At 42.0% G+C, this 20,854-nt stretch overlaps 1 pseudogene; it reads left to right on the top strand.

Moving 5' to 3' along the window:
* Positions 1–20,051: 20,051 nt before the first annotated feature.
* On the top strand, positions 20,052–20,406 carry LOC101106494 (small ribosomal subunit protein uS10-like; annotated as a pseudogene).
* Positions 20,407–20,854: the final 448 nt, after the last annotated feature.

Here is a 20,854-nt window from a genome sequence, read left to right as displayed (position 1 = left end):
AACTTGAAAATACTCCTATACGAATTTCCTTATACATCTCACTATATTCACAGAGCCCAAATATTTTAAAATAAAATCTATGCTAACTCTTATTTTCTATCATTCGTCATCATCTATCTTCAAAACTACTCATCACTCTCTACTTTTAATAAAGTCTCTGACCCCTCCTGTGGCAACCCCAGGCAACACTCACATGCCAACCCTGGCAAGTTGGTTTCTCTTCACATAGCGTATAGTCTGGGATGCCATTTAACAAAACTTATGAAGTTCTGACAGCTTCTTTTCATTATCACTATAATTTTAGCAAATTGAGCACTAAAGGTACATGGGCCTCTTAAGACCAGTTTTTAACTCTCTGTGATCTGTTGATGGATGGTAAAGAGGTGTCTCTCTCAAAGGCAGATCACTAAAAGTTATCTGGAAACATAGAACAGTGTACATAATATTGGAGAGCGCTTGCTTCATATTAATGCTCAAAATTCCCTCATTCTTCAGCACAAATATGACACAGAGTTAGCTCCTGCTCTGTACTTTCAGAACAATGTGCTCAGAACATTTATCATATTGCATTGAAATACTTGTTTGCATAATAACTTGCCCCCAGAAGAGAATTCCTCTAGGATAGCATCTGGTCATTTTTGTGCTTCTGTGACCCAATTTTTTCACAGGGCCTGACTCACAATGGTGTTTTCCAACCTTGACTCCATGTCAGAATGTCTTCAGAGTTCTGAATGTAGAGCTCTCTAAAGCTCCCTGCATACCTCTCGAGTCAGAATCTTGAGACAGTGTGAAACAGTATGGTTCTGCATGGTTTGGCATGGTGAAGGGATAAAAAACAGGGACGTGGGCAGTCATGGATCTGAATCTTCCAGGACATCTACCCAACTACTTCCGGTCATCCATCGTTGGTTCCTTGCCTCTCATTTAATTGAAGTATGGACACCCTTTCTCATCCTTAAACAATTGATGCTGCTACAAAACTCTATCCATTTTCTGCAAAAGTAAGAACTTTGGAAGAATATGCATGAGTTGCTAGCCTCTTTGAGTCATAACTTGGGAACAGAGACTCATTGACTTTGAGATATTCAATATTAGAAAACCATCCAACCTTTGCATGGAGAACCACACCCAGAAGAAAAGTGCTTCTTTAACCCATATTATATTAGCACCAAACAGAACAAATGTATTAGATTCTCTTTAGAATTATGTGAGGGAAATCCCAAAATGTTGAATCCAAATTAGGATAGTACATGGGGAGATTAATTGTGCCAATATTAAACCCAATATTATGAATTTCAATTCTGCAAAACGTTACTGATAATCTTTTTGTTTTGTATGCTATTGTTATTGTTTTCGTTCAGTAAATATTTTAAAAAATCATTGTAAGATTTTTCAGTTTCACAGGCATCCAATAATCCTGATTTTCCCATTAAATTTTTATTTTGCTGGTGATGTTTTCAGGAATATAGCTCTTTCTCAGTCTCCTTTGCTGGATCCCTCACTAATAAACCTCAAAATGTAGGGATTTCTAGGGGCTTTCAGTCACTCCTTCCTTACGAACAAATGTTCAATTAATTATAAATATACTATAAAGAAAACATTAAACTTAGACTCTAGGAGGGAAGAGAAGAGTAGACAAAGTAACTGCAAATGACAATAAGGCTGTGAAACTGAACATGGGTAAGGTAACATGGAAGCAGCTGAGACTGTTCTCTGTAAGTGAATCAGCAACATCTCCGAGCAAGAACAACTGAGACCTGAAGGATGAGTGGCAGCCAGCCACGCAAAGATCTGAAGGACAACTGGTCCCGTCAGAGGAAACAGCAAGTGTAGAGTCCTGAAGTTAATAAAGGGTTTGGTGTAATTGAGGGACAGAGGGGAAGACAAGCTAGAAAAATAATGCACTTTTTGTTATGGTTGCATTGTTTTTTGAATACTGAACTTAAAACCTTTTATCTGGACAAGAATCTATGTATCTATGAGGATATATCTAGAGAGACAGATACATAGATTTTATATAAAATCAAAGGAGATAATTTAAGCAGTTTTATATGCTCACCTTTTCAGTAATGAAAGTTTTAAATATTAAAATTTCATGTTTCTGAGAGAGCAGTGATGACTAACCAATACTTGAATCGTTACCAAAAAAGTGCTATATCCCATTGGTACAAGCCATTGTAGAATACATACTGGCCACAATCTTTTCTCAAGGACACACAGAAATATATCCAACAAGTACCATCCAATTAAAGAGGAAGATTCTCTTTTCTCTGTAAGTTGTGGAATCCTGCATAGGAGGATTCTTGAAATTTAGTCTTGACTTAATTTTTAAAATTGAGATTCAGTTGACTCACAATGTTGTGTTAAGGACACAATGTTGTTGTTAAGCATCAACATTGTGAGATGTTGTGGCCTCAGCATCTCACTGCTTATGAGGAAGTGTGCCCAGAGCATCCTAAGGGGTGGAATGCTGAGACCACGGTGCAGGTGGATGTTGTGTCCCAGCAATAGGGAAATTGCTGAAGGAGTCTGCAGGAGGGACAGCCACAATCTGATTTCCACTCTAAGACAATCACTCTGGCAATTTGTAGGGAATGGATTGGAGGATGGCAAGAACGGAAGCAAGATCAGTTGAAAGCAAGGAGACTGATGATTTGGATAGAGTGGAGGTTGTAAGGAGGGGGATAAATGGGCCAAATTTAAGATATAATTTAGAGATTATATAATGAACAACGATTCATGATGGACTTGGATTTTGGAAATGGTACAGGAAAAAGGAGATGTCCAGGATTACTCATAGCTTTCTGGCTATGCATGAGTGTGCTGCCATTTCTGAGATAAGGAAGACTGGAGGAAGGCGCTAGCTCAGTTCTCATGGAGCACCAGAAGTTTTTTCCCCTCAATAATTAAATAGCTCATTTTATTTTGAAGTGCATATAGAATATTGTTTTTTAGATAACTTTATTGAGGCATAATTCACATACCATGCAATCCACCCACTGAAAGTATATAATTCAATGGTTTTTCTTAACAGTACATCCACAGACTTGTGCAACTATCACCACAATCATTTTAGGATATTCTCTTTCCTCTGTAGGAAAACCTGTTCCTTGTAGCAGTCACTCCCTCCTAGTTCTTCACCTCAGAACCTCCTCTCCCACCCTAAACACTGTGCATGCGTGCTTAGTCACGTTCGACTCTTTGCGACACCATGGACTCTAGCCTGGCAGGCTCCTCTGTGCATAGGATTCTCCAGGTAAGGATACTGGAGTGGGTTGCCATTTCCTCCTTTAGGAGATCTTCCCAACACAGGGATCAAACCCACATCTCCTGTGTCTCCTGCAATGGCAGACAGAATCTTTACCACTGATTCTTTACCAACTTGGCAACCACTAATGTAGTTTTTGTCTATAGATTTATGCATCTGGGGCATTTGGTATAAGTAGAGTAATTTAATATGTAGCCTTTGTGTCTGACTTTTTTCACTTAGGATAATGTTTTCAAGGTTCATTCATGTTGTAAAGTGTACCAGTATTTCACTCCTTTTTATTGTTGACTAAGATTCTACTGTATCAATATACTATATTGTATTTAACTACTCATCAACTGTTGGGCACTTGGATCATTTCTACTTTTTGATGACTAAGAATAATTCTGCTATAAATATTTGCATACAAGTTTTAGCGTGGGTATCCCTGAGTTTTGTTTAAATTTATGAAATCTGCAGTGTTCCCAGACTGCAGAGAAGTCCAGTTGCTGCCATGGTCTGTGCTTTCCTCCTCTAGCCTTTTGACCTTCATCACTGTACTAAGGAGACTCCATTCCCCAGTAAACCAACCAACCTGAGTCCTCACAACCGCCACCTCTCAGGACTCTTTCTATTCTTTATCCTGGCTTCTAAAGTTGGGGGGAAGTAGTATCTTACAGTGAGTGAGCTGGTGAGCATTCCATGTAGGAGATGGCTCATGTTTTTGTTACTTTCACAGGTGACATCCTGGAGGAAGGTGTGCAGCCCGATGAGTATCCTGAGAGTCAGGATAAGTCAGTGAGGCAGTCCTGGGTCGAGTCCCAGCAAAGTGCTCAACTTTCTGATCCTCTCCTCTAAATGGCACCATCCAGATATATTTAGCTCACTGAGCGGTTCTTAAGAGTAAATAAGATTAATGCTGAGCACCATCCTGGCACAGAGGAACTACTCAATAACTGATTTCATTATTATTACAGTTTTATTGAAGTATAGTTGCCTTACAATGTTGTGTTAGTTTCTGCTGTACAGCAAAGTGTATCAGCTATATGTATGCATATATCCAGGGCTTCCCAGGTGGCTCAGTGGTAAAGAATGTGCCTGCCAATTCAGGAGATTAGAGTTTGATCCCTGAGTTGGGAAGATCCCTTGGAGAAGGAAATGGCATCCCATTCCAATGTGCTTGCCTGGAAAATCCCCTGGACAGAGGAGACTGGCAGGCTACAGTTCACGGGGTCTCGAAGAGTCAGACAAGACTTGGCGACTAAACAGCAACAACAGCATACATGTATCTCCTCCCTCTTGGACCTCTCTCCCACGCCATCCCATCCCACCCTACCCTCCACCCCACCCATCTAGGTCACCACAGAGCACCGAGGTGAGCTTTCTGTGCTGTACAGCAGGTTCCCATGATGGTTTTACACATGGAAGCATGGATATATTGATCTCAATCTCCTAATTCATCGCACCCGCCTCTTCCCTCCTTGTGTGCCCACACATCTGTTTTCTACATCTGTGTCTCTATTCCTGCCCTGCAAATCCCTTCATCTGTACCATCTCTCTGCTGCTGCTAAGTTGCTTCAGTTGTGTCCAACTCTGTGCGACCCCATAGATGGTAGCCCACCAGGCTCCCCCATCCCTGGGATTCTCCAGGCAAGAGTACTGGAGTGGGGTGAGTACCATCTCTCTAGTTTCCATATATATGCATTAATATATGACATTTGTTTTTCTTTGTGGCTTTACTTCACTCTCTGTGACAGACTACAGGTCCATTTGCATCCTACGAATGACCCAGTTTTGTTCCTTTTTAATCGCTAGGTAATATTGTCTATATGTACAACATCTTCTTAACCCATTCATCTATTGATGAGCATATAGGTTGCTTCCATGTCCTGGCTATTGTAGATAGTGCTATAATTTTATTATTCTTATGCAGTCACCTCTTTGTGGGCTAGTGGTAATATATGAATTTTCCCTCTGTTCTGTCTGGCTATTACCAAATCTGCTTAATATCACTTTCTGCATCAATAATGAAAGGATAGTAATACATATCTTATAGGTTATTATAAAGATGAAATAAGAATGGTAAAGGACTGGGCATAAAATATGGCATTCAATAAATGACCTTTTTTTTTTTTTTTTGGTAAACGTGTAGATACATGTTTTAAGCACCCTCTATGAACTGTTGTTCTAGTTCTGGAAATACAGCAGTGGGTGGAATCAAGTCCATATCCATGTGGAAGGAATCTACATCATCATCACTATTACTATTACTGCAAATCTGGTCTGGGTTGCTGTGTACAAAGGGAAAGGAGAGTGAGGTATGTCTCAGGCGATGGACCATATTTCTACTTTACCTGGAAAAGTGGGCTGTGGCTTTTCATCTTTTCTGCTTCACAGGAGCAAACAAAAACCTCTGAAGACCTCAAGCTGCTATGATCAGAGCCTTGGCCTCTCCCTGGGCTTTCCCCACTGTCCTGGTGTGGGACCTCTGGAGTCCAGGCTGCCTGCTCACAGACCACAGGGTTGAGCTCTGCTCTGTTTGTGAGGTTTTCCAGATTGCCTGTGAATCTGGAAATTGTTATTGATGTTCTCAACTGTTTACTACTGTGGCAGCAACTGTGATTAGTGCTTTAATATTTTTTCAAAGCCCATTTGCTCTGTAACTGCAGCTCTTAAGTGCTCAGGTGGATTCCCTGAGTGGCAGTTGCTAATGGACACTGGAGTGTCACCAGACGATGGCAGTAGAGACACACTGCAGGTCCCTGCAAAGGGACCTGGACCTCTTAGGCAGGATTCTCAGCCTGTCCAGTAACAAAAACTGAATTTCTTGTTGCTCTTGTTGTCCTTTTTTTTTCCCCCATGTAAGCATCACAGATAATCCCACAAATAGGACCTTGTAAAGGATCCATTTGGAAAAGTGAACAAGATTACTTGTGGATAGGATCTTCCGCTCCCTTCACAGCTGCTCTGTAAATTGTTGCTGGTGGACCTATGGGAGTAGGCTAAAAGTGATTAATGAGAAACAAAGAGATGTTTCTTATCTCACTGGGGTTTTGCACAGTGTGTTTTAAGCACATTCAAAGGTTTGTTAACAATGGAGACCATTATATGTTCTGTGACTCACAGGGTTTCCCAGATAGCTCAGATGGTAATGAATCTCCCAGGAGATCTGGGTTTGATCCCTGGGTTGGGCAGATCCCTTGAAGAAGGGAATGGCAACCCACTCCAGTATTCCTGCCTGGAGAATTCCATGGACAGAGAAGCCTGGTGGGCTACAGCCTGTGGGGTTGCAAAGAGTTGGACACGACTGTAGCAACTAATGCACACGTATATACATACACACGTGACTCACAAGAGGATAGATGTGAAAGCTGATTTTGATTACAGGTATTGAGATGCTTGCCCAGGATGGATGGTTTTTGTCATCTCTACAAGGGTTATTGGAGCAGAGCCCTCTGGCTCTTGCAGGAAAGAACACCCTCTCTAGTCCCTACAGCTTCTCTTCCTTGAGAAAATGTCTGTTTATGTCACACAATTTGCTGCCTGGCCCTGGATGCCTTGTGTGGATTTCCTAGACAGTTTGATGAGAGAGAGGGGCATCTGCAGGCGTTTTAAAATCCATGGCACAGGGATATTTTCCAGCTTCAGCTCCACCATAAGCCAAAAGGAGGTCTTAAAAACAGAACAATAACATACACTGCCATGTGAAGTAGAATGTTGGGGGTGCAAAAGGGGTGCCTTGGAGAACACATGGTTCTGCTGCAGTAAAGCAGTGCTCAGGGTAAAATAAAAATGTGGAACTTACTCAAAATTATTAAGAATTTCAAGATGGCAGCAGGGTGCACGTGTGTTCAGTTGAGCTTTAGCTGTGTCTGATTCTTTGCCACCCCATGGACTGCAGCCCATCAGGCTCATTTGTCCGTGGGATTCTCCAGGCAAGAATTTTGGAGTGGTTTGCCATTTCCTCCTCCAGGGGTTTTTCCTGACCCAGGGATCAACCCCACATCACTTATGTCTCCTGCGTTGGCAGGCGGGTTCTTTACCTCTAGTGCCACCTGGGAGGCCGTGGCAGCAGCATTGGATTCAAACAAGTATAGTGGCTCTTCTGAGTGTGCGGGCCTGTGCATCTTCACAGGGGTGAAGTGTGTGTGTGTGTGTGTGTGTGTGTGTGTGTGTGTGTGTGTGAGAGAGAGAGAGAGAGAGAGAGAGAGAGGAAGTGGGGGAGAAGTTTTTAAAAATTCTATTTCCACTGCTTAGTCTTTTTAAGGCAGAGTTCTAAACCTCATCACTATTGACGTGTGGACTGGATCATTCTTGATTGTGGGGGCCGCCCTGGACGTTAAAGGGTGTTTAGCTGCATCCTCTTTGTTGTCTATCCTCTAAATGCCAGAAGCACCTCCTGTCCCCCTGTTTTGACAATCCAAAATATCTTGAGACATTGCCAAGTGTTTCTTTCGGGGAGGCAAGATTACCCCCGTTGAGAATTACGTATCTTAAAAGATAAGGTTTTACAACTCACCCAAAGAGAGCTTAATGCCTTGTCTTTCTTCTTTTTTCTGGTTTTTCCTTTCATTTCATTTCTTCCTATCTAAACATGAAGGAAGCTCTGAACTGTGCTTTTTGGCTTGGGGCTGGTGGGTGCAGAATACTAAACTTTCACACCAGGCTAATCCGGCGTGCAGACTCCTGCAGAGCTGAAGGCACACCCTGGTTCTGTAGATGTGCGATTTGTCCTGGTCGCCCTGGGTGGATATACATTTCAGAATCTGTTCTCAGAATCCTGAAAATGTATCCTTTAATCTTCGACTCAGAAAACCCCTTGACTCTGGGAGGAGACACCAAAGGCCTTCTCTGTGACAGGCAGGGAGAGGGCTGTTTGGATTGCTAATTTGTTTTCACTCCCTGGTCTGTTTTCCCTTCATGCTCCCTTTCCACTTTAGACCTTGAGTATGAATAATTCCGTATAGCCTGAGGGGAGAAGCGGGAGGCAGGCTAGTAGTGTTATTTGTACTGTAACGAAATAGAAAGTTTAAAAGCCCTGTGAAGCCTGAGACCTTGGAAAGGGAGGGAGGTCTAGGATGTACTCTAAAACTGACTCATAAAACATGACAAACTCTGGAAGCCTCTTGGAGGTCAGTGGAATATACTGCCCGCTTACTTTAGGAGGGGATCCCCAACCAGAACTGGCCCCCCCCAGCCAAATGCGGAGTTTCAATGCAGAGTGTCCCGGTCACTCACAGGCCCTGTGAGATAGCTTTCTTAACCCCGTTTTTCACAAACTGTCATCCTGAAAGGCAAGCTAAGCAGTGACATTTTTTGGATTGTTAGTCAGTTCAGTTACTCAATCGTGTCCGACTCTTTACGACCCCATGGACTGCAGCACTCCAGGCTTCACTGTCCATCACCAACTCCTGGTGTTTGCTGAAATTCATGGCCATTGAGTTGGTGATGTCATTCAACCGTCTCATTCTCTGTTGTCCCCTTCTCCTTCTGCCTTCAATCTTTCCCAGCATCAGAGTCCTTTCCAATGAGTCAGTTCTTCACATCGGATGGCCAAAGTATTGGAGTTTCAGCTTCAGCATCAGTCCTTCCAATGAATATTCAGGACTGATGTTCTTTAGGATGGACTGGTTGGATCTCCTTGCAGTCCAAGGAACTCTCAAGAGTTTTCTCCAATACCACAGTTGAAAAGCATCAATTCTTTGGAGCTCAGCTTTCTTTACAGTCCAACTTTCACATCCATACATGACTACTGGTAAAATCATAGCTTTGACTAGATGGATCTTTGTTGGCAAAGTAATGTCTCTGCTTTTAAATATGCTGTCTAGATTGGTCATAGTTTTTCTTCCAAGAAGCAAGCATCTTTTAATTTCATGGCTGCAGTCACCATTTGCAGTGATTTTGGAGCCCCCCAAAATAGTCTGTCACTGTTTTCACTGTTTCCCCATCTATTTGCCATGAAGTGATGGGGCCAGATGCCATGATCTTAGTTTTCTGAATGTTGAGTTTTAAGCCAACTTTTTCACTCTCCTTTTCACTTTCATCAAGAGGCTCTTTAGTTCTTCTTTGATCTCTGCCATAAGTGTGGGGTCATCTGCATATCTGAGGTTATTGATATTTCTCTCAGCAATCTTGATTCCAGCTTGTGCTTCATCCAACGTGGCATTTCACATGATTTACTCTGCATATAAGTTAAATAAGTAGGGTGACAATATACAGCACTGATGTACTCCTTTCCCAATTTGGAACCAGTCTGATGTTCCATGTTCAGTTCTAACTGTTGCTTCTTGACCTGCATATAGATTTCCCAGGAGGCTAGTCAGGTGGTCTGGTATTCCATCTCTTTGAGAATTTTCCACAGTTTGTTGTGATCCACGCAGTCAATAGTAGTCAATAAGGCAGAAGTAGTCAATAAAGTAGAAGTAGATATTTTTCTGTAACTCTCTTGCTTTTTCAATGATCCAAAGGATGTTGGCAATTTGATCTCTGGTTCCTATGCTTTTTCTAAATCCAGCTTGAACATCTGGAAGTTCACAGTTCACATACTGTTGAAGCCTGGCTTGGAGGATTTTGAGCATTGTGAGAAGAGTGCAATTGTGTGGTAGTTTGAACATTCTTTGGCATTGCCTTTCTTTGAGATTGTAATGAAAACTGACCCTTTCCAGTCCTGTGGCCACTGCTGAATTTTCCAAATTTGCTGGCATTTGAGTGCAATACTTTAAAAACATCATCTTTTAGGATTTGAAATAGCTCAACTGGAATTCCATCACCTCCCCTACCTTTGTTTGTAGTGATGTTTCAAAGGTCAAAGGCAAACAGAGTTTTGACAAGAAAATGCACTGATCATAGCAAAAACCCTTTCCAACAACACTAGAGAAGACTCTACACATGGACATCACCAGATAGTCAATACCGAAATTAGATTGATTATATTCTTTGCAGCCAAAGATGGAGAAGCTCTTTTGTCAGCAAAAACAAAGCCAGGAGCTGACTGTGGCTCAGATCATGAACTCCTTATTGCCAATGGACTTAAATTGAAGAAAGTGGGGAAAACCACTAGACCATTCAGGTATGACCTAAATCAAATCCCTTACAATTTTACAGTGGAAGTGACAAATAGATTCAAGGGATTAGATCTGATAGACAGAGTGCCTGAAGAACTATGGATGGAAGTTCGTGACATTGTACAGGAGGTAGTGACCAAGACCATCCCCAGGAAAAACAAATGCAAAAAGGCAAAATGGTTGTCTGAGGAGTCCTTACAAATAGCTGAGAAGAGAAGCAAAAGGCAAAGGAGAAAAGTAAAGCTATACCCATTTGAATGCAGAGTTCCAAAGAATAGGGAGGAGAGATAAGAAAGACTTCCTCAGTGATCAACGCAAAGAAATAGAGGAAAACAAAAGAATGGGAAAGACTAGAGATCTCAAGAAAATTAGAGATACCAAGGGAACATTTCATACAAAAATGGGCACAATGAAAGGACTGTTAGTAGTAACTTGATAATTAGCCATCAGAAGTACCTGATCTCTAGTGTCTTGTGTTCAGATTGGTTCTGGTCTGAGATTGTCTGTCTTCTCATGTTAGTCACTCAGTCGTGTTTGACTCTTTGTAACTCTATGAGCTGTAACTCAGCAGCCTTTCTAGGCAAGAATACTGGAGTGGGTTGCTGTTCCCTTCTCCAGGGGATCTTCCTGTCCTAGTGATTGAACCCAGGTCTCTTGCATTGTGGGCAGATTCTTTACCAGTCTGAGCCACAAGGGAAGCCTGAAATTGTTGGGTTTATTCAAATCTATGTCAAAGAAGTCAAGAACCTTAGGCTTGAATGCTCTGCTGAGCCTTTGGTTGTGTGATTTTGCCACAGGCTGGACATTTTCTTTAAGATAGAGACCCTAAAAATGTGCAGGTTTCTTAGTGGCTGCATGTCTCTATTGTGTTAAGACTCTTAGTTCATGTGGAGGTGATTCTCTCAAAATTGGGACCCCTTTGAGATCTGTGAACTTCTAGCAGATAGGACAATCCTGCCATCTAGCAAACACTCAGTGTTTCACAGAACTGGTTAACATCCATGAAAGAAACAGAATGAAAGCATAGAGTGGAGCCACAGAAACCTTCTTCATTAATGGGAAGACAAATTAGCAACATACTTTTCTTCTCCACTTTTTAAATTGTGGTATAGCTGAAAAGCAGAGACATTACTTTGCCGACTAAGGTCCATCTAGTCAAGGCTATGGTTTTTCCAGTAGTCATGTATGGATGTGAGAGTTGGACTGTGAAGAAGGCTGAGCGCCGAAGAATTGATGCTTTTGAACTGTGGTGTTGGAGAAGACTCTGGAGAGTCCCTTGGACTGCAAGGAGATCCAACCAGTCCATTCTGAAGGAGATGAGCCCTGGGATTTCTTTGGAAGGAATGATGCTAAAGCTGAAACTCCAGTACTTTGGCCACCTCATGCGAAGAACTGACTCATTGGAAAAGACTTTGATGCTGGGAGGGATTGGGGGCAGGAGGAGAAAGGGACGATTGAGGATGAGATGGCTGGATGGCATCACTGACTCGACGGATGTGAGTCTGAGTGAACTCCAGGAGTTGGTGATGGACAGGGAGGCCTGGTGTGCTGCGATTCATGGGGTCGCAAAGAGTCAGACACGACTGAGCGACTGAACTGAACTGAACTGAGGGGATGAAAGGGGGCTTCCCAGGTGGCACAGTGGTAAAGAATCTGCTTGCCAATGCAGGTGACGCAAGAGATGCAGGTTTGATCCCTGGTTGGGGAAGATCCCCTGGAGTAGGAAATCGCAACCCACTCCAGTATTCTTGCCTGAAAAATTCCATGGACAGAGGAGCCTGGCAGGCTACAGTCCATGGGGTCACAAAGAGTCAGACACGACTGTGGCTGAGCACACACAAAAGGGGAAGAAATGTCACTAGAACCATCCTTAATGTAATTTTGAGGGTGGGAAGTACTTGGACATGTGGAGGAAGCACCATCTAAGGTAAAAGGAGCATTCTGGGAGGAGGACAGTAAAATTCTTGAAGTAATGGTTTTCAGAGGCCATGTGTTTTTCCTTTTTATCAGAGCATCCTCACAAAGATAAGAAGAAAACAAAAAAAACTAAAACATCTGAAAAGTCTGTTCTGACCAGTTTTTGTTGATCTTGTAGCTTAGACCAAAAGAGGCCATCTGAAGTTGAGTGGTAAAAATAGGAAAGAAATATATGCTTTTTAAAAGATGGAGATGTAGATATGGATGAGGGAAAGCAATGTGACTGAAGCAGGCTGGTATTTCTGAGTCATGGGATCACGAACCTCTAGTGGGGTTAAAAGGTGATCATTGAGAATTTACCTGTTTATAAGGAATTTAGTACAGGCCATTGTTTTGAATCACAAAGCTCTGACTGCTTACTCGTTTCTCCTCTTTCTTCAAAAGGCAAACAGTGGAGAGCTTTTATTCTCTTCTTGCACTTGAATTTTTCAAAGTCCATTATGAATAATATAGTATCAATATTTCACTTAACTCCAGGTCTCAGAACCACAGAACTTGAACAAGTCAGTTGGAATAAAAGGAAAGAAAAGACACAAACCCTCTATTCAAAATCATTAAAACTGTTTTAACACAAAGTGTGGCTAAATTCTATCTGTGCAATGGAGATAGTTTAAAAGCCAGACATAATTTATGGCTATAACAAGTTTTCATAATTGTAGCTTCAATTCAGAATAAGTAGGATTTTTGGGTTGGCTTGGAATCTTCCTCTGGCTGTTAATTTAAAATATGAAAATGAAAGTGTAGGCTTGGCTTCTTTTCTGAGTAAACATACGAAGAAAAATATGTCTGTGAAACTTCAGAGCATTTGGGGGGTTTTGTTTTCTTACGTGAATAGTTAGGACAAACAACAAAGTGAAACCAGAAATGGAGAACTGCCTCTTACTGCACACCTCAAAAAGAAGTTGGCTCTCAAGCATTAACTTCAAAATAGTTTGTCAGTGAGTTAATAGGACCCAACATCACCAATTCTCAGCTGAATTAAATAAATAACTCAGTCAAGCCCATGGTAGCTACACATGTCTAGTTTAGACCTCCCAAGTTACTCAGAGAGTGATTACCAAATCAGGGGAAAAGGGCAGAGTTTGACACATATAGTGATTTATAAGCCCCTGTTCCTGGAAAAATCTGGCTAAAATCAATTCAGGTTTGACTTGCATCATGTTCTCTTTCGTACTGCACGAGGGCTCAGGAATAGTCAGTAGATCAGGTGTGTAAAGACATGATTCACTTCATGTGCCGTGAGTGTTTCTCCTCCCATAGGTGCGTTTGGACGGCGCATAACAAGATTGAGGAGGGCATATGAGGTGGTCTCCTTTTGTTGATCGATGCCAGAAGCGCTGGTGAAGAAGCTACAGTGGGTGGTTAAAAGCATCTTAGCATGCTAAGATTGCTTGGTGCCCAGATAAAATGTGTTACCGTTTCTGAGACCTATGCATTTGGATTTACCATACCTACAGGGAAATTGGAAAGAAAGACTAGTGAGAAAGACAGAGACACTGAGAAACCTCTCAGTTCCTCAGTGGTCGCTCACTCACAGGTTACCTGGCCTTGACAAGGCCCTCAGCTGCTGTTGGTTCTCAAGTCAATTGCTCCTTGCAAGAGATTAAGGGCTGAACTGTTCCCCGGTGGGGTGGAAATATCAATTTTGGCTTTAATGGATAACACTTTAAGGCTGGAATATCCCTGGACGGCTGTTCTGGAAGAGCCAAAGTATCAATCCACCGCTGCTATTCTTATTATTAAAAATTCATTTCCACTTGACAACAGTGGCTGCTGTAAACTTGCCTCTCCAGTCGCCCCCGTGACGAGGACCAGAGCTACCCGAGGTCCTAGGATGTCTGCTGATGGCCGTCTTCTGGGGCCTCCTGGGTGGCTTAGGGGGTCCTGGTCTCCGGAATTCCCCCTTCTTTCCTGGGGTGTGAGGCTGATTTCTGAGAAGATGTTGTGTTAGGGGGACCCTGAGGGAGGATAGCAAAGTTATTCTGAGCCAGAAACAGAAGGTCTGGACTTGTCCTGGTGCCATAAACTTGCAGTTGAGTGTTGGGAATAGAGAGCTTGAAGATAGCTGAAATGATGGAGTGATACTGACTTGAGTCTTATTGACCTTAAGATGCCTTCTTCTATCTGCTATAAAGACAGGCTGGCCTGTGGCTGGTGGATGTTATTGCTTACATCCTGAGAGCTAGAACCTGTAGGACAGAAATGTGTTTCATGGAACGGTGAGATTGTCTCTAGAAACGTCTCTCAAGTATAGCTGATGATCATTGTTATGACCAAAGTGATATGAATGTGAACTAGTAAGACTGGCTTTTGTCTCTGGATTAAGTAAATTTTGCCTTCTTATAGTAACGCTTCATTGAAAACCGTGAAGCTCAAAACCAATGAGAGGCAACAGGAGATTCTCTTTCATCTTAGATTCGTGGCCGGCGCACCTCAATTCAGAGCTGGCCCAAGCATGCCTTTCAAATTTTACAGCAACTCTTCACACTTAACTGCAAATGTTTACATGACAGCCATTCTTAACACCAAATTGAAGATTAAAAAAAGTCATGTTAACTCAAGCTTTAAAAATTTTTTTAAAACAATGCTTTTCGCTTAAAAAAAAAAAAACAACTTTAATGCCGGCACAAAGAAATATTTTAAGTCACCACATAAAGATGTAGAAGGAAAAACAGTTTCCTTCCCATCCGAGGTCTCCAGTTCCTGATTCCTCTCTCCAAGGACAAGCACTAAGAGAATATTCTGGTATAAGCTCCAGAGACAATCTTTTCAAGTCCAAATGTGTGCGTGTGTGTCCATGGGTTTACAGTTTTTTCAAATGCAGCTCTGTGTGTGTGTGTGGGTCCTACCTTCACAATCATTAGCACCTTATACACGTTGTTCTGGATATTCTTTTTTTTGCATATCTTATCTTGGAGATCATTTCACATGATATTAAGCTGCCTCATTTTTTAAATGCTGCAATATTACAGCACACCTTTTTTTGTGAAAAGATATGAGTAAACCTGTGGAATTAGTTTTAAACGAGTAGAACCACTAGGTCAAAGAATATATGCATTTTTATTTTAACACATATATTAATACATTTTTTCCCCTTGAAAACTTGTTAGTCATTTACACTCACACCAGCAAGGCACTGGGGTGTTTTGCCCTCTATATTCCTGCTAACACAGTTACCTCAAGTTTTTAACAGAACTAACAATTTCTTCTTTTCATCTCTCCTCCATCTGTGGAAAGTGGGGCTTCTATGGCTCAGGCAGTAAACAATCTGCCTGCAATACAGGAGACCCAGCTTTAATCCCTGGGTTGGAAAGATCCCCTGGAGGAGGAAATGACTACCCACTCCAGTATTCTTGCCTGGAGAATTCCATGGACAGAGGAGCCTGGTGGGCTACAGTCCATAGGGTCGCAGAGTCGGATATGGCTGAGCAACTAACTCTTTCACTTTCATGTGTAATCTTAGCCAACTTGCAAAAAATTTTTTGTTTCCTAAATAATATCACTATTCTTCTGTTTTCTGATGTTATGGGAGCTTTGGTATTTGGAGAACAAGTGTATTTGATTTTGTTTTGTAAAAGTGGTTTGAAATCTAGTTCTTATTTAATTCTGATTTGATTGCCTGCATGTCCTGTGCTCACTACTGGAAGCAAGAGGACCTAATTCTTACTTCGAGGTAGCTTGAATAGTTTAACAATTAAAAGGGAAACAAAAGACCTGGAAAAATATTGAGTAAGCTGCTTTAAATAATTTGTGGATAAGAGTGTATATCTGGATATATCGCCTCTTGGCACACAGATCAGCATATGCTTGTCTGGCTGAAATCTGGAAGGAATCAGAACATGGTAAAAATAAAGGAAAAGACAAGCAGTGAAGTGAAACTGTCTTTCTGGTGGGCAATTTTCAGGGAGTGAGCAGCAGGTAGGAATCGAACAATGTGGTTTTTTTAGGAATCTGACTGCAATAGAAAAGGAGATGAAGGAGTCAGTGGAAAGGAGGAAACATGAGCTACAGGGAAGACAGGTCCTGGAGGAGCCCGGCGAGATTGAACTTCTAAGCATGGATGGAAAAGAGAGAGAACCCTTCCTACAGAGAGGAGAGTAAGTACCTTGTGATGCTGGTTGAAGTAGCTCAGAGCAGAGGGAAGAGGAGCTGAAGTTCTCTATTTAACACAGAGTGTGGGACTTGGAGAAGAGCTGGAAGTATGTCCTGGCTCAATCACTGCAAGGTCCGTTTCCCCCACCTGCCTGGGTTTTCCTGCTTGTGCAATGGGGACATTCTGCTTATCTTAAAACTTTGGGGGTCAAATGAGGGAGACATCTAACACAGCACCTGAAGTAGAATCCCTTGTAAATAAAGGTGGATTGAATCTCAAGCCTGAAGGTTTTAGGAACAGGATGCTCTCTAGGAATATAAACCACACTAGTAAAAAGGGGGTGTGTGGGGGGAGTGAAAAAATGAGTGATATTGGGTGATATGAAGGATAGTTCACATTTTAAAAAGATTTTTTAATTGAAGTATAGTTGATTTGCAATGTTAATTTCTGCTCTGCAGCAGAGTGACTCAGTTATACACATTCTTCTGTAAAGTATTCTTTTCCATTATGATTTATCGCAGGAGATTGGATATAGTTCCCTGTGCTATACAGTAGGACCTTCTTGTGTATCCATTCTGTATGCAAATAATAGTTTGCATCTCCTGGCCCCAAACTCCCCGCCCATCCCTCTCCCACTTCCCCTCTTCCCTCCCTCTTAGCAACTACAAGCCTATTCTCTATGTCTGTGGGTCTGTTTTTGTTTCATAGATACTAGGTTAACCTGTGTCATATTTTAGATTCATGTAAGCGCTATGTCACAAGGTATTTGTCTTTCTCTTTCTGATTTGCTTCACTTAGTATGACAATCTCTAGCTGCATCCATGTTGCTGCATTATTTCATTCTTTTCAATGGCTGAGTAGTATTCCACTGTATCTATATAAAGACAGACTCGTTTTTTAAAAAAATTTATTTGGCTGTGCCAGATCTTAGTTGTAGCATGTGGGATCTAGTTTGCTGACCAGGGATTGAATCTGGGACCCCTGTACTGGGATCATGGGGTTTTAGCCACTGGACACCACTGGGGAACTTCCTGGACAGGTCACATTTTTGAAGCCAATTTCAAAAATCCAGTTTTAATTTATCTCAGCAATAAAGGAACAATTGAAGAAGAAATCCCATGCAGTTAAATGAATAGAGTTATTAATAGTCAACCAGGACCATTAAAAAAAAATGATCTGTTCTCCTGGCAATGGAGGAGATTGAGGACAATTCTTTGCAGGACCTGACTGTATGCGGGACAGAGCTGCATCAGACAGGCAGTGATCAGTCATTAGGTGAAGCTCTCTGTTACACAGAGACGTGCTCCCCGTAGTGAGAATGGACACAGGACTCAAATCCTGTACACGAATCTCTTTTAGGAGAGAATGTAAGCTTGTACTCTTGGTCCATTTTCCATTTGTACCACCATCCTTTGAGACGTTATCAAACCATGAAGGTCCCTGTGTTATTAAATAAAATGCTGTGAAGGGCTGTGCCTGGGATATCAGTGTGTTGGTATAGCTGCAACATATTTTGAATCATTTTTTAAATAAGCTCTGGTACAAGCCAGATTGCTTCAGTAAGAGAATTGCTGCTTTTGCATGTTGGGAGGCTCCGGTTTGGCAGATGGAGGCACAGGGACAAGCCAGGTGGAATTTAGGAGATGTTTCCTCTGTATGTATCTTGCCTCTCATTCACTGTGATCAGTTATCAGGTGAAGCTCTCTGTTATACAGAGACATGCTCCCCATAGTGAGAATGGACATAGGACTCAAATCCTTTGAAACTGAAGGGTTGTTGTAATCAGGTAGGAGACCCCCCCGGACCCTCCCAAAGGCATCCGTAATGTCAGGTTTCATTGATTCATCACATAAAACTGTTCCTGCCAAGATATCAAAACACCCCATGAGCATCACTTTCCTTATCTCACTTCGTATGGATCATGAGGAGGAGCAGAAGGAATAGAGATGAGACCCCTGTCTACTCTTGCAGGTTGCATCTAGGAAACACATTCCACCCAGGATGAGGATACCAGGAATTTTTAAGTTGTAGGAACTCCCAAAGAAGGAAAAACTGAAGTTCCCTCACTGAAGTTTATGCTCATATCCGTCTTTCCAGATGGCCACAGCTCCAACCTGGCTGAAAATGTGAGAATGCAACCTTCTTCAGCCCTGCCTGCTACCTTCAAAAAAATGTCACAGCCGTTGATTGAGGGTAATGACGCCCAGCTGTAGTGTCTCCCTCATCACCAGCTCTTGTGGGGGAAATGGGACTATAAACCAGACCCCGCTTGAGGCAATGAGGGAAGAAAATGTCTGGGTCCTCGCCTGACACCTGGACCTCACCATGGTGCAAAGTGAAACTCATCAACTCAGGTGGCCAAGAAAAGCAGATGTTTAGCACGGTGCAGTGTAAAGTGTGGGGGAAGTGGCTTTATGGACCTTTGGCTGAGATGCTTGTATTTGAATGTTATACACAGGAAGTCATCAGGTAGTGGAATAATATAAACAGACCTTACTTCATGAAGTAATTTATTTTGGATCGGCAGCAGCAGCAACAGCCTCTACAGCACAAAGGAAACGTAAGGATATACTTTTTTATTTGAAAGATTTTTCAACCAGCAGGGGCTGCTTGTAGTGAAAAAGTAGGGGCACCATTTCCTTAATTTTAAACATTCCTTCGTCATTAGAGGGGATGATGTTGACTCGCGGCCGTAATGTTTCCCAAAGCATTTGCAGTGGCATGATTTCTCCGGTCTCTACAACCACCAGTGAGAGAAGTAGGAATTCCTATCTAAGGTCCCCATGGGGGCATACTGAGGCTTACACTGGTCAGAAAGTATACTCAGGGCCACAAAGCAAGTAAGGAGTGAAAAGGGAATTGAAATCAAGTCATCTCTGAATCCAGAATTCTTTTACACTCAGCTGGTATTTCTCCAAGTGTCGATGTAAAACTGAGTGGTCTATGCGATGATTTGAGACAGTATATGAATTAAAATGGAAACTTTTTAATAGCTTAAAATTTTTGTATTAAAAAAGGATATAGCAGAATTGCATAGGAGTTAACTTAAACTCAGGTGAAACTCAAGTTCTAGAGCCCTTCCACCTGGACTCCAGTCCCAGTTCTACTAACTCCTGGGATTTCCTGCTCATCAGTCTAAGCCTCAATTTCCTCATCTGTAAAATGGGAATAATAGTAGCTTCTAACTCATAGGGTTGTTGTGAAGATTCAATAAGCTAATATTGATAAAGTATTTAGAGAGGGACCTGATATACAGTGAGAATTCTTCAAGTGTTAGTTAGGGAAATAATAAAAACAGTACATAAAACTCATGACTGCATGAATCTTTTGAATTTGGAGAAGGTAAGGAAGAATTTATGTTTTAAAAGGGTAGATGATAATTTTGGAATACAATATTAATGGGTAAATAATAGAACAGATTCATGGGGTCGCAAAGAGTCGGACACGACTGAGCAACTGAACTGAACTGAACTGAACAGAACAGATAGCAATCTGTATCTGGGGGTTCTGTATCCACAGATTCAACCAAATCAGATCAAAAGTATCTGGGAGCTCTTTGAGGAAAACATGGTTTCCGCTGCAGCGGAATGCTGGGCCACCCGCCCCTGCTCCTGACTCACCGCTGTTCGCTCTTGTGGAGGAACAAGTTGGTCAGGAAACCACAGCATTCATGGCCTTTAAAGATAAGAGCAAGACTCCCGTGAAGCCAGAGGTGGCCGTTCACCAGATTAGATCACCATCACCAGCTGCAATGTGAAATCTCTGGAGAAGGTATGTGCTGACCTGATCAGAGGCGCAAAGGAAAGGAATCTCCAAGTGAAAGGACCTGTTCCCATGCCTACCAAGACTGAGAATAACTACAGGGAAAACTCCGTGTGGTGAAGGTTCTAAGACTTGGGATCGATTCCAGGTGAGGATCCACAAGTGTCTCATGGGCCTGCACAGTCCTGCTGAGATTGTCAAGCAGATCACTTCCATCAGTACTGAGCCAAGAGGAGGTGGAAGTCACAATTGCTGATGCCTAAATCAACCTTTTTAATAAGTTGAGAATCAGCCGTTAAAATAAAAAATATATATATATATACGATGCAAATGCTAAGTAAACAGTTGCAAGTACACAACAAATTTGAGTTTTACTTTGGGGAACTTTCTGGAATGTTTTCCATGTTCCCCAAAGTAAAACTCAAATTTGTTGTGTACTTGCAACTGTTTACTTAGCATTTGCATTGTATTTATTACATGTTAAATAAATACAAATACAGTAAATACATTGTGTTTATTAAATGTGAAAGTCAAAGTGCTAGTCACTCAGTCATGTCTGACTCTTTTTGACCCCGTGGACTGACTGTAGCCCATCAGGCTCCTCTCCTCTGTCCGTTGGATTCTTCAGATACTGGAGTTGGTTGCCATTCCCTTTTCCAGGGGATTTTCTTGACCCAGGGATGGACCCTGGGTCTCCAGCGTTGCAGGCAA

Source organism: Ovis aries, chromosome 2, assembly GCF_016772045.2.
Source record: "Ovis aries strain OAR_USU_Benz2616 breed Rambouillet chromosome 2, ARS-UI_Ramb_v3.0, whole genome shotgun sequence".
NCBI lineage: Eukaryota > Metazoa > Chordata > Mammalia > Artiodactyla > Bovidae > Ovis > Ovis aries.
Note: the sequence above shows the minus strand (reverse complement) of the source record. Positions and strands in the feature narration are given on the sequence as shown.